The sequence below is a fragment of the Nicotiana tabacum genome, chromosome 11, assembly GCF_000715075.1.
Source record: "Nicotiana tabacum cultivar K326 chromosome 11, ASM71507v2, whole genome shotgun sequence".
In the NCBI taxonomy this organism is placed as follows: domain Eukaryota; kingdom Viridiplantae; phylum Streptophyta; class Magnoliopsida; order Solanales; family Solanaceae; genus Nicotiana; species Nicotiana tabacum.
The window spans coordinates 61,108,253-61,122,253 of record NC_134090.1 but is presented as its reverse complement, the minus strand read 5'-3'; the positions used below and the strand labels follow the sequence as shown (position 1 = coordinate 61,122,253).

At 34.1% G+C, this 14,001-nt stretch overlaps 1 long non-coding RNA gene across 1 annotated transcript; it reads left to right on the top strand.

The window, feature by feature from the left end:
* The first annotated feature begins 6,177 nt into the window (after positions 1-6,177).
* On the top strand, positions 6,178-9,941 carry LOC107810680 (uncharacterized). The gene is made up of 3 exons (XR_001653708.2): positions 6,178-6,484; positions 7,012-8,875; positions 9,485-9,941. It is a non-coding gene; the product is annotated as an uncharacterized LOC107810680 (long non-coding RNA).
* Positions 9,942-14,001: the final 4,060 nt, after the last annotated feature.

The following is a 14,001-nucleotide window of genomic DNA, read 5'->3' as shown; positions in this document are numbered from 1 at the left end:
TACGTAGTTGCTTGTAGCTCGGAGTGGACTATGAAGTTCTCATGTTTATCATAGGATGTCATGGTATATGCGGTATGTTGTGTAGAGTTGAGATTTGCGTGTGTAAGGTCGCGATTCAGTTTTGAAAGGAAGGTCATAAATTCTTAGGCAGCATGGACGGTTCCAGATGACTAGATAAATGAGATCACTGATTTGTGTGGTTTGATAAGGGTACACATTTCAGAAAGGGCGATGTGTTTGAGTTATGGATACTTCATTGGTATTGTGGCACTATCTTGTCTGATCGACTGCTGATATTCGAAGTTTTCTTGGTGGCACAAGAGAATTTTTGGAGTACCCTCGTGGAATGATCGAGTATTAGAGGTGTGTTAGATATTTGGGCGGTGGAGTTGGGATCAGATATGGTGATTTATGTGCTTTATAGACTTGGAGACTGGTAGTTCTCACAAATAGGTTATTTTGTGGTTGTGGACTGTAAATATGCGGGTAAAGACAGTCAGATGTTGTACATGCCATGATTCAATCATTTTGAACTTTCGGAAAGTTATTCATCTATTGTGGGTGACCACAATTGATTTGGGGTTCATTGGTAGGTCCAATATGGATGGGTGTTCTGCATCGAGTCGGGTATGTTGACTCCGAACTGATATTATTAAGGGATGTGCCATTCGATTGTCATTGAGGTTATTCGTGTTCGGGGAGATTTATGAGTTACCTTTCCGTGTTGCGAGGCATTAGGATTTGTTGGTTATAGGCACATGTGGTGCGATTTTATTAGGGTCTCTCAGTGGAATTCGAGCGGGAAGAGTATTGGGTATTGCTCGGTGGATGGCGTATCGGTTGTGTCCTTTCGAGTTTGTGTGATGTTATGTCATTTTCTCGATGTGGTTATGATGATTTGCTTTTGGTACTAGACATCAAATTTTGCGTGGTTGTTGATTTTGAGCATAGCAACTTGAGGTATTTCATGTGGACCAGTGTCTATATAGGGTCGCGCATTGCAACAAAGTTATGTGGAGGTATGATCCTTCGGGTTAGATTCGTGTGTTCTGGTTCTATGACGTGTGATGGATTTTCAGTATTTCGTTGTGGCAATACATGTTAAGCTTGCGAGACAGTCCTCTCATTTGAGTTATTTTTATTTATGATTTGAGTACATTTGGGATGTTGCTATTGGGTGTATGAGTTGAACAGGTTATGGCTTTGGATTGTATCAATGTGTCATGTTATCATAGTGGTCGTGTTGGATGAGATGAGGTCATTGGACCTAGAATGAATACTATCAAAATTGGTTACAACATGGTTGGAAGGATAATATCGGAAGTCGACTTAGAAATCTGCTATAGTTCCTGTCGGAGAAGAGGGAGCTCCATGACTTGTTGATCTGACGAATGGTTATGAGTTTCTGCGCATTTCTTTCATCATTGGTAGTATATGAAAGTGTTAGAACGAGGCTTTGTTTGTTAAGAGGTGTATTACCGGTATTGGGTTGTTTTGAGCAGTTGCTGTGATTAGGAGTTATCGCCATGAGTGTTTGAGTTATGTGGTATATCATGTGATTACATCTTGGGTTACGGATATGGTTTGATACAGCTTGTTCGGACTTATACAGTGTGTAGATGCGAGGTTCTGATCTTATAGAAAATTTCAGATGTTGAAAATTGGGCCCTAAGACTTATGGACTAGGTTGGATTAAGAAACTACAGTCATGTTGTGTTATCAGACCTATATGGGATAGGGTGATGTGGGATCACCCCAGGGTATGTGCATAGTGAGATTATACAGCGAGTTAATGGCTTTTAGAATAACTCTGGGTACGTTCGAGGATGAACGTATGTTTAAGTGGGAGAGGATGTAACGACCCGACCGGTCATTTTGAGCAATTGCACTTCGCTCGGTTTTTTGAGGGAATGAATAGCCCTGTGTGAAGTATTATGACTATGTAAATCGTCGATTTTGGTTTTCAGGATATCAGAATAGATTTGGAAGAACAATTCTTACTTTGAAGCTTTAAGTTTGAAAGGTTTGACCAAGTTTTGACTTTTTAGTATTCGATCTCGGATTTAGATTTCTATGATTTGGTTAGCTTCGTTAGCTGATTTTGGACTTGGGAGCGCATCAGGAATGTATTTTGGAGGTCTGTGGTAGATTTAGGCTCGAATTGGGGAAATTGGAAATTTGGCGTTTTCCGGTCGGCAGTGAAAATTTTGATATCAGAGTCGGAATGGAATTTCAAAAATCGGAGTAGATCCGTTGTGTCATTTGTGGCGTGTGTGCAAAATTTCAGGTCATTTGGACGAGGTTTGATAGACTTTATGATCAAATTAGGAACTTGAAAGTTTTGAAATTCTTAGGCTTGAATCCGAGGGTGATTTGATGTTTTGAGTGTTCCGAAGGTTGGAACAAGTTTTAATGATGTTATCGGGTGTGTTGGCATGTTTGGTCGGGGTCCCATGAGGCTCAGATAAGTTTTGGAAGAGTTTTTGGAAGATTTTGGCGTTTTGAGCATAAATATGTAATGATCTAAAGGTCCATTTTTAGTTCTAGAGATTGAAATTTGATTTCGAGTCTTACGGAATTTTGATAATGAATTATAGGAGTGATCTGGAAAGTTTGGTCTAATTTCATCAAGTCACGATTGAGTTTTTGAAGCGAATCATGAGTTAATTGTTTAACGAGCGAAATGGGTATCACACATAGCAAATGAGCTCCGAATTGAATTTCGATTAAAGGACTATGTTTGTATTATTATTTGTGACTCATAGGAACAAGAATCATTGAATTTCGAGTTCGTATGATGGAGATAGAGCCTTTTTAGTGAAATTAAAGACTGCTGGTGCATCAGATCTGGTGTGCAGCTTTAGCGACCAGATTGAACTACTGTTAGTGACCAGAAATGGCTTTTAGCGACCAGAATCGGGTTTATTAATGTTGTTCTGGTTTTTATCTCATTTTGACTTTTTTTTGGTGAAAGAACACGACTTGGGGTGATTTTTGAGCAAAACATCATGGGAAATCTTTAGGTAAGTCACTTGTGATCATTTCTACTCCATAATATTGAATTAACATCGAATAATCCGACTAGATTACATGTTTTTGAGGTGTAAATTGGGAATTTGGACCTAGGGATTTAAAAATAAGATTTGATGATTTGGATGCCGAATTGTTATCGGAATTTAGTAATTTTGGTATGGTTGGACTCGTGGTTGAATGGGTTGTTGGATTTTGTGAGTTTCGTCGGATTCCGAAGCGTGGGTTGGGTTTGAGCCAAATTCGGGATTTTTGGTCTAATTTGATAATTGTCATAGGGAATTCATTCCTTTAGCGTATATTGATGATAATATACTGATTTTGGTTAGATTCGGAGCATTTGGAGGCCGAGTCGAGCGGCGAGGGTAGAGTAGAATTTCACCCGATTGAGGTAAGTAATGATTGTAAATATTGTCCTGACGGTAAGAAACCCCCAATTTCACATTGTTGTGCTACTTTGAGGTGACACACACGCTAGATGACGAGTGTGAGATTGTGCACCGTCGGGGTTGTGACTTAGTCCGTCCCGTATGACTGTTAAATCACATATTTGATTGAAAACTGCTTGATATCATTGTGTTTTGGAAAGTATTATCATTTTTTGGGCTGAATGCCATATTTGGGCCTCGTGCCAACTGTTTTGGACCCTTAGGGGATTTTTACTACTATTCCTTACTGTTTTGACTTCATATTTGTACTCAGTCATGCTGTATTCTACTGTTTTTATAACTCAACCATATTTACTCCGTTTTGATATTTTAAGTGATATTTTTAGTTGAGCATCATGTTTTACTGTAGCCCGAGTGGCTTGTGAGATTCTGACTAAGTAAGGACGAGGGCCTGTGTTGTGAGGTTAATATAGGATCGGGTTGCGCGCCGCAACAGTATTATACTGATTCATGATTATGAGGCCAAGAGCCTGATTTGTTATGCCACACGGTGGCTTGATATGAGGCCGAGAGCCTGTTTGATTATGCCACCAGATGACTTGTTATTGAGCTTGGGCTATAAGGAGCCCCTCTCGGAGTCTGTACACACCCAGTGAGCGTGGGTACCCAGTGTATGATGTGATATTGCCCGAGGGGCTGTTGTTGTTCATGTTATTGTCCGAGGGGCTGATACGAGTGATTATGAGATAGCCTGAGGGGCTGGTACTGTTGGTATTTATTCATGTTTCTATCCTTTTCTCCCTGTTTCCATCACTCGTTTGAACTGCTAAAAGATGTTTTAAAGAGGTTTTCACTGAACTAAGGTGTTTTACGAGCTTTTACTGTTTTATTGCATTGTATTGGTTTTATACTATTTTGTTGTAGCATTTTGCTGTGTTTTACGTGTTTTCTTATCGCTCAGCTGCATTTACTTTTATTACTTACTAAGTTGGCGTACTCGCATTACTCTCTGCACCTTGTGTGCAGATTCAGGTATTTCTGAACTCGGTAGCGGGTATTGATTGCTCAGTGGCAGGGTCATCGAAGTTAGCAAGGTAGCTGCCCGACGTTCACAACCCTGCTCTTCTCCCTCTTATCCTCCTTAGATTGTTTTTAGTATATTTTCAGACTCATCATTGTATTCAGACTTGAGTAGATGCTCGTGACTTGTGACACCCCGATATCAGGCTTGTGTATTTATTCCGCACTGTTCATTTAGACTTACATTATGAGATATTTGATTAATTCAAGGCTTAGAAATGACTTTTATTGAATAATGGTTAAATTCGGGAATTGTGTCGCCTGACCTAGTTTCACGATAGGCGCCATCACAACCGGGTCGATTTTAGGGTCGTGACATTTGTCAATGATGATGAGACCCAAAAAAAAAAAAGGAACCAATACCAATCTATTGAAGTAGAGAGATATATTTAATCCAAGCTAAAAATATAAATTAAGTTGCCTTTTTGTCACATTTAACACCTGATGAAACAAAAACCATATATTGTAGTCACCTCTAACCTGTACCTGCAGATGCACATATAGCAGCCACAGTGTTTGATAATTCAATAAAAATAAGGTAGTTGAATACCTCTCAACATATCGTGTTTCAAAGCTCATTTATTGCAAATAGATTATCAAGACTCGTATCTTCAAGACCATTGGTATTAAATTTTTCGTTTTAATGTCATTTTTATAATTTGAGAAAACCTCTAAGGACCATTGAAATTAAATACTCATTATATCACTACGAATTTTGAAAAGATAATATATATAGATATATGTGTGTGTGGGTGTGTCTTTCTCAAATTGTCAGGATGATAGCAAAGACAGTGGATCTTTTTATCTTTTTTAAAATCAACTATAAGAACTATTGAACTTAAAATGGAATTTGACTTCATATATATCTTAAAACCTTTAACAATTAAACATATTAACAACCTTAATACTATTAAGTGACTCCAAAAGTACCGTTGCTTAATCAAAAACAAAAGCAATCAGTTATTTGCTTAACTCATGCTTTAGGAATACAACCACATAAGTTTACAAACACAACATAGATAACAGATAAAATATATAATAATTGGCTAAGTATATAAACGTGACACTGAAAATATAATCTGCTGTAAGTTACACGAAGCAAACTCTAGAAGGTAGGTATAATTCAATTATATCGAAATAGGGGCAAACCATAAAAAGTTACACATCCACGAGACAAATGAGAAGCTACATAATCAACTCTCTGACTTTAACAAAACTTCAAATCGTGGCACTATCTATTCAATAACCTTATTATTGCAGCGAATGATTATTTGGAATATTCTTAGAATTAAGACTACAGTCAGCTCCCCCATAGAGCAAATGCTGATCGATTTAGAAAAAAAATACAAAAACAATTTGACAAAAAAAAAATTGAATCGCTAAGCAATTCAAAAGGTCAAAGAGAGGTCCTTCTTTTATATTTCACTAGCTATCTTTCGTCGATATTTCAGATGAGCAAAAATGGGTAGGGAAATTAATTTCTAAATCAAACGAGAAAACTCGAAAATCACCTAAAACATTTGAATCTTTCATACAAATCTACTTCATTTAAATTTAATTAAGTCTAATAAAGAATGTACGTGGCTGGCCATTACAATGTCGGCAGAGGTGCTTCACTATAATCTATATATATCTATAATTGAGGGCCCTAAGTCCGATGACGTGACTCTTAAATAACTGCAATTGAATTTCCTCCGCTTTAGTTTTTTTTGCAACTTAAACCTCAAATTGAAGAAGAACCAAAACGCTTCACGTACCCAACTGCTTATACACGCACCACTTCGAAAAAAACATTCTATAAATTTTCAACCCCGTTTTCCCTGTTCAACTTCCCACAGACTTCTAACTTTGTTATTTTATTTCTATAAACTCAACTTATTTGCCTTCTTTGTCTATTTCTTCTTTCTCTATGCTTACACAAATTCCGTTTCCTTTGACGCCAATGAAGACATCCGAAGAACACCATCACCCGACCACTGTTTCAGGTATTCACTCCATAATTGTCGGACTGTAATTCGTTCAAGGACAATGTCTTTAAATGCAGATTATATTTGTACTGCTTAACTCTTTTGTGTTTCGATAGATTAGTATCATTAAATATAGTATTGCAATATTACCACTATTATACTTTTCCTGCTCTACCTTCTTATGTTATGCTTGAAGATCAATACATGCATTTAACACATGAGTTGTAGAAAAGGAAATAGGTGAAAGAAAGGAAATGTAAGAAGTAAAATCATTCTCTGGGTAACTACATCCCTATGAGACTATTTTAAGGAGTCTGCTCCTTAATCAATTCATTTATCAGACTGTGAATTAAGTATATTTGTCTTTTGTCATTTTAATTGAGGAATTAAATACGTGCATTCGACACTGCATATGACCTTTCACTGTTTTGGGGAAGTAGCTTGAAACTGGTTTGAGGCGAACTAATATATATACACATCACCACTGTATACTTCAAATCATTGCAAAGCCTGTTTGAGCTGCCTGATGACTTCTTCTATTGCAGGCGTTTATATTGGTTTTTTCCGACCTTGCACTCCAGTCGTTAGAGCCAATATGTCCGAGAATGTTGATTTCGGTGAAATTTTTTCCTGCTGTTTTTCTTCTTCGGATTTTACATTGTTTATCCTGAGATTGAAATTTATGTATTAACAAAAAAGTGTGAAAAAAGAAGCAAAAATGAAAATAACATCTGAAATTGGTGTTTGCAACATATATAAGTTTTATAATTATATTGAAGTATGCTTAGTATGTTAAAAGTGACATAATTTTTTTTGTTTCCATTGTGTTTATACTTGCCTGTAACCTGAGGTATATGGAGATTCTTGGTCAAACTCCATGTTGAAATTGTACTTATATGGTCGTCGCACAAAGGAACAAGCAAAGTGAAAGAAAAGAGAGGACGAACACTCTTCCCACTTTCCTTCTCCGAGGGAAAAAATATATTGTGCCCAACTCTAATTGATATTGTTCTTTATTCATGAAACTTATATAATTATTTGAATCTAAGAGATATATTTCTACGTCTCATATTCTTGATTTTTCTTCATCTTTAGGTTGATATGTAGCAATAAAGTTTGTATCTTTTGGTCATTTTATTGTCCATTTTGTAAGATTTACTTAATCTTGAATGTGTTCACTTAATAAAACTTTCATCTAACATTTATGCATGGATAAAATGTCCAGTCAATTTTTCATGGACACATAACGAGATAACGATGTTGCTTTTTTCATTTGGATATGTAATGAGGTAAAATGTTACCTTTCTCACACGGATACATAGTGAAGCAAAGATGGTGCCTTTCTCATTTCAGATTGAGATGGGAACTCTTGAAATGGATTGGAGTAATATTTGAACATTTTGAATATTCATTTTCAGTAAAAGAGCAGACACTTGGACGTTTATCTTTGTTAGCACTTTTTTTTCTCGGAATTTGTTTTGTTGGATTTTGGATTATGCTAGTAGACTTTATTTTGTAGATACCATGAGAACGGCGGGCTATTCTGATATCATTGTTTTAATAGACGTCGAAAGGTGGTGGTGCTAGCAGCAAGTATTCCAGTTGTTTATACAAGAGATGATCCTGGATAACGTCGTGGTTATATGTTGTGACAAATTAAAACTTAATTAATCATCTCATCATTTTTTCATCATTCGCTTACAACTTAGATATCATGAGTTTTTATCGAAGTAGCATCACAAATGTTATTTATTATATATTTTTTGTCCTTTTTTTGCCTTTTTCACTCTATATTTTGCCCCTTTAAAGATTTTTGGTTCTTTTGTTTTCCTTTTAACCTTCTTAAAGTCTTCCACATAGTGATTGTCAAAACTTTAAACTGAAAGAGGCAATTAAGTATTTTGGTCTTTTGCTCAACTATATTTTATTTTTAATTCTTTTCAGTTTTTGGTGTGTGTCCGATGCCTCTTCATTTTTATTAGCCTATTTTCTGTCCATCCTACATCCTTTTGTTTTCTTCTTTGTTTTCTTCTCAGTGTGTATTTTGATGGAATCATAAGATATTGAATTTTGTGAGATAAACTTTGAGATGTATTTACATTGGGAGCATATTATTTATCTATGCGAATGGTAATTCTTATATGTTCTTGAATATGGTATGATCAGTAAGTGCTCCGCTTCAGTTGGAATTAGTGTAAGTATGATGTAGTCCTTTTAGTTTTTGTTGTTCAATTAGTTTTGATTGTTATTTAACTATTTCATGAGCATTAGAACTAGTATCGATTTTTTTTTTCAAAACGACTATTTCCTATTGTTGTTTTAGATTTATTGGAGAAACTTTGCTGTTGTTATTTATAGAAATACAGAAGGACCAAGTTTTAAGTATGGCGAGCATTTGGCATCAAACACGTAAGTTATGCATCTAAACCTTTTTATATGTGCTTATGTGACATAAGTTTCCTTCTTCTTTTTTTCCCTGAAATATTTGAACACTTCTATAAAATGGAAATATTCATGCATCATTATGGATCTGTTTTAGAATTTCTGCTCTTCCACTATCTTGATTCGTTGAGTTTAGTTTCTGCATATGTATTATGCTTATAGGTTTATGACTTTGCTCTTCCTAATTCTCATTATAGTGTTGTTACTATCTGTAGCACCATTATGAAAACATATTTTCTTACTAGCTTCTAAGAATTTTTAGTGGTGGCAGACTTCATTTTCTCAGTGTTCTCTACAATTGTCTGTCTTCCTGTGCTCGGTATATTACTACTATTATGTTAAGGCTAAGATGTCAAGGTTCTTCCTTCCAAATTTCTACTTTAGATGTGTATAGAATATTAAATTTTATCTTGGCTTAGGATTTTTTTACAGTGAGTATATATACAAGTTCTATTTAAACCATTTCTCCCATATTTAATCTATTGATTGTGTGAATTCTAGCGAAATGTCATGGCATTTTGTCTTGATAATATATTACTATATACCAACCATGTCATTTTGGTCATTCAAATTTAGGTGCTATTGGAATTTCGGACTCAAATCTGTTTGTGAGGAGGGTTTATAGAAGCATCAAATGCAACTATCTTTTGATGGAGAAGATAAAAGCATGACTCTGCTGGTCCATTTGGGTGATATTGGAGGTGAGGCCAAGAAAAATCTCATGAACCAATTATCATTGTGGGTGTCCAATGGGTTTAATTATGGTAGCCACTTCTGCTCGAATTTTGGGAAGCCCTGAATTTCTTTTTTGTCTGTGAAGAAGATCATTTATTTCCTTTATACTTATATTAGAATGAAAGAGAATTTAAATGATTTAATGCTAGCTTAATAAGAGTTTCAAATGTAATGTGGTTACCCTCCAATACTAGAGAATGAGGTGCCTTGAGATGAAGTTGCTGGTGCCACATGCTTGATTTGTGTTGTGTAAATCTTTATTGTTATAAATGTTATGACTATAAATTTTATTATTAATAAAGTTCTGAGACATGCTCATTTCTGCTTATGGTTCTTGCTTAATATGGTTTCGTAGCTTTTGAAATAGTCCAAGTCATCTTCATTAAAAATGGCATTTACCAAATGGTATGATAACCAAAGCGTTGGTATATATTATGCTAAACATGAAATTGGTTATTCCATATCATACTGATATAACCTCTTTTCAGTTTTTTTTAAAAGAAAAGTATATTGCGGATGAATCTAATTTGACGGCTAAATCTTTGACTGATAATAACATTTATTGGTGGCCAAAATGCTTTACATGACTTTGTTTTTGCGCAATTAAAATGGATACAAGGATACAAAGCCTGAGGTTGAGGCTAAGAATAGTGTCAGTGAAGCCATATTAACCAAAGCGAAAGAAGCACCACCAATAGCAGCACAGACACCAAAGACTTGATAGTATGATAGTAAATAACAAATAAATCAGTTTAGCTAGGGACTATTCTACTCTCTATACGTTAAAGCTTTTTAATAATCATCTCCTTTTTCCTATACTATTTTAGTAAGACCAAAACTGGATTCATTACTCATCATTTTTTAAGTTGTTATTTAAAGCATTATTTTTGTGTCTTAGATAGTGGAGCACTATAGTACTATGGGATTCACTTTCATATAGACGAAGGACGGAATATTTTATCTGAAAGTAGAACTCAGTGAGTAAAGACTAAAAAATTTAATTTTTAATTGTGTAAAAAACTTTTCACTATTAATATAATTTTACCAATTCTCATATGTCATTATCCATTGTAATAGTTCATAGTAAAATCATGAAAGAAATTTTTATAAGTACAGATTGATTTTCTTTTATATATCATTACTTATTCAGCCATGTTTTAGCTTTTTCTAATCGCGTGCAGCGCGAGCAAATTAACTAGTGGTTAATCTAATTTGTAGTCTGTCTTAAATATGCTCCAAAGAAATAATAGTCAAATTATATATATATATATATATATATATATATATATATATATATATATATATATATATTTTAATTTAAAGTTCTTTCGTCATTAGTAGTTAGGTCGAAGCTTGTGCAAGATACCAATTAGCTACAGTAAGTTGCTATAATGAACTCAAAAGGACTAAAATATTAATTTATTAACGTTAATTACGCTTGTGAGTTGTGACTATTAGAATTACCACGATCTTGCAAATACATTTTAATTACTAATTGGACAGTCAAACTTGTTTTTATTTTAACTCTAGTTTCTGGAAAAGTAGTTGCTCGTTGTATTACGTCGTAGTTATTATAAAATTTGTTTACAAAAGTATTTGTTAATGGATTCGATAGACATGAGATACCATCAAACAACATGCCACTCTTAAAATGCTATTCCACAATCTTCTTCATGTTATAAATATATTATATTATGGATGTTCATTTAATACTCCGTTGTAAATAAACTTTCTGGAGAAGCTTATCTATATGGGAGTCCACCGTAAATATGTTTATCTATTTAAGTACTCTATTGGAAATAAGCTTTCTGAAGAAGCTTATCACTTCGATACCCGATTATGAATAAACATTAACCCCGGTAAAAGATTATCCATACCAGATATAATAAGCTTATCACTTCGGTACCCGGTTATGGATAAACATTACCCCCAGTAGAAGTTTATCCATACCGGGTATAATAAGCTTATCTTTCAGTACCCGGTTATGGATAAACATTACCTCCGGTAGAAGATTATCCATACCGGATATAATAAGTTTATCCATTCAGTACTCCGTTATGGATAAATATTGCTCTCAGTAGAAGATTATCCATATCTGGTACAGCAGCAGCTTACACAGCAGCTTGTAGTAGCAGCTTACACAACAGCTTATAGTAGCTTACACTGCAGCTTGTAGTAACAGCTTACACAGCAGTTTGTAGTAGCAGCTTACAGAGCAGCTTCCTTTCTTCTATAAATAAAAGAGATTTCAGTTCATTATGTACATCAGTTTGAGTTCGAATAATATATCAGTTTCTCTCTATACTTGTCTTTACTTTACAGTCTTTGTTTTATAACACTTCAGTCTTTATAGTGATACATTATTTTTTTAATATATTCTGGATAGAAACTATACACACCTATCAACAAATTAAGAAACTTTACATATATCTTTTTCCTGTTTTTAAGTACTCTTTGACCAAAAGAGAACCAAGTGGGTAATCTAAATCCTAACAAAAAGGTTACAACATCGGTATGCCGTTTAGATCATTTCAGTGAACTCTCAAGGAGCACTATATATACACTTGATTACATTAGTACTGTATTTATTATGCCGATGATTATCTACAAGTGAAAGTGCACGCAGTATACTTCATTCATCACAAAAAGAATAGAACGGAATGAAAGAAAAGCATACCAATGACATAGTTTAAATTTATCTTTTCGGCTTCGACTCTTTTCGTACGTAAGATTATGTTCAGCATAACAACAAAAGAAAAATCAGGCTTCTAGCTAACACCTTGAACGTATGTCTCTAATCACCTCTATCTCCACCCCGGCTCTTATATGCTTTAAATTCCTTTCCCACTTATGCTTCTCCGGAATGGATATAAATATATTTGGGTACACATTATATTTTACTTATCGAGCTCGTCCTGCAGTTTTTTCTAATTAGTTCCAAAAGAATGAGTTACTTTAGTTCACCTTGCTTAAAATTAATTAAATTGATACCTTTAAAAAATATGATAAATAAATTATAACGAACATAGAAACAATACTCATGACTGCATGTGACTCAAATTAAAAACAAAAAGTAATAAACATAGTCATGTAAGTATTAATCCTAACCAATCAAATCTGTCTAAACTAATTAAAGGAAATAATAGATCAGAAGCCTAACTGAAGTAAAAAAGAATAGTTTTTGCCTAAAGCATGAACCACAATTGTTCTGTCTGTACTCAAGTTCGCCACTATAGATATTTTGTTGTGCAACTTTATAGTGTGTGATAAAGAAAGGCTGGAATATAAAAATATTATAACCATCAAAAATGAAAGAAACTAACAATCAAATAGTCAGGTGTACAAAGTATTTCGCATTTAAACTGAGTCTGGAAAAGGGTCACACCCAACGGGTGTGATGTAAAGAAAATAACAATCAAAAGTTGAATAATTAAAATAAGTTTAATTTACAAGCTGACTGACTACAAAGTCAGTATAATAAAAATGAAACAAGTGAATAATAACGATGCCACATCAAAGAAGAAAGAAAAGGATAGTATTTTACTACTATAACATCTTATCTTTCCAAAAAGGATGTTGCTGTGACGAATGCATAAACACATCCACAATTATCATTTGCATAAGAAGTCATTCTATATTTTGGCAAATGAAACAAAAATAAGGGAGAAAATGCCAAAAGAAACATGTCTGTCCAGCAAATACCGTAATAAACTTCAAAAGAAGATCTTCACAACAAAACACACTCAGTCTCTTCATTGTTAAGAATAGAGGAGGCGTAATTAAGATGATACATTGAAAGACGATGAATAGGAAAGGATTATGCGGCTTTTAAGTTTAGCCAAAGCACATAATAATTATTCAATTAGTAAAAACTAAGAGGAATATGCAAGATGGAGGTGTTTTAAGAGGACTAATGAAGGGGTGTGGCTCTTCGTAGTGCAATATTATAACCGTAGAAGATGAACAAACAATTAATCAATGAATAATTAAGACAATTAAACTCACAAAATATCTGTCAACGAAACTGATTGAATAATTCTCCATATTCACCCAGTTAAAAGTAACAAAAGTATTTATTTAGTGGAAGGTCAATTTTTGGCTCAAGAATAAAATGGTCATAGTTTTTAAAAGGATATATTAGTAATTTAATTTTGAAGACAGGGTGTTCCCACTTTTAGTATAGTATAGTATAGTGTATATATATATACATATATATATATATATATATGACATTATGATTTTAATCGTACACATGGTAATAATTTACCCGTATTTAATATTTACATCAACTCAATAAATATATGACACATATTTTCACATGTCAACGTGTATAGTTTCAAATATTTGATTTTACCTTG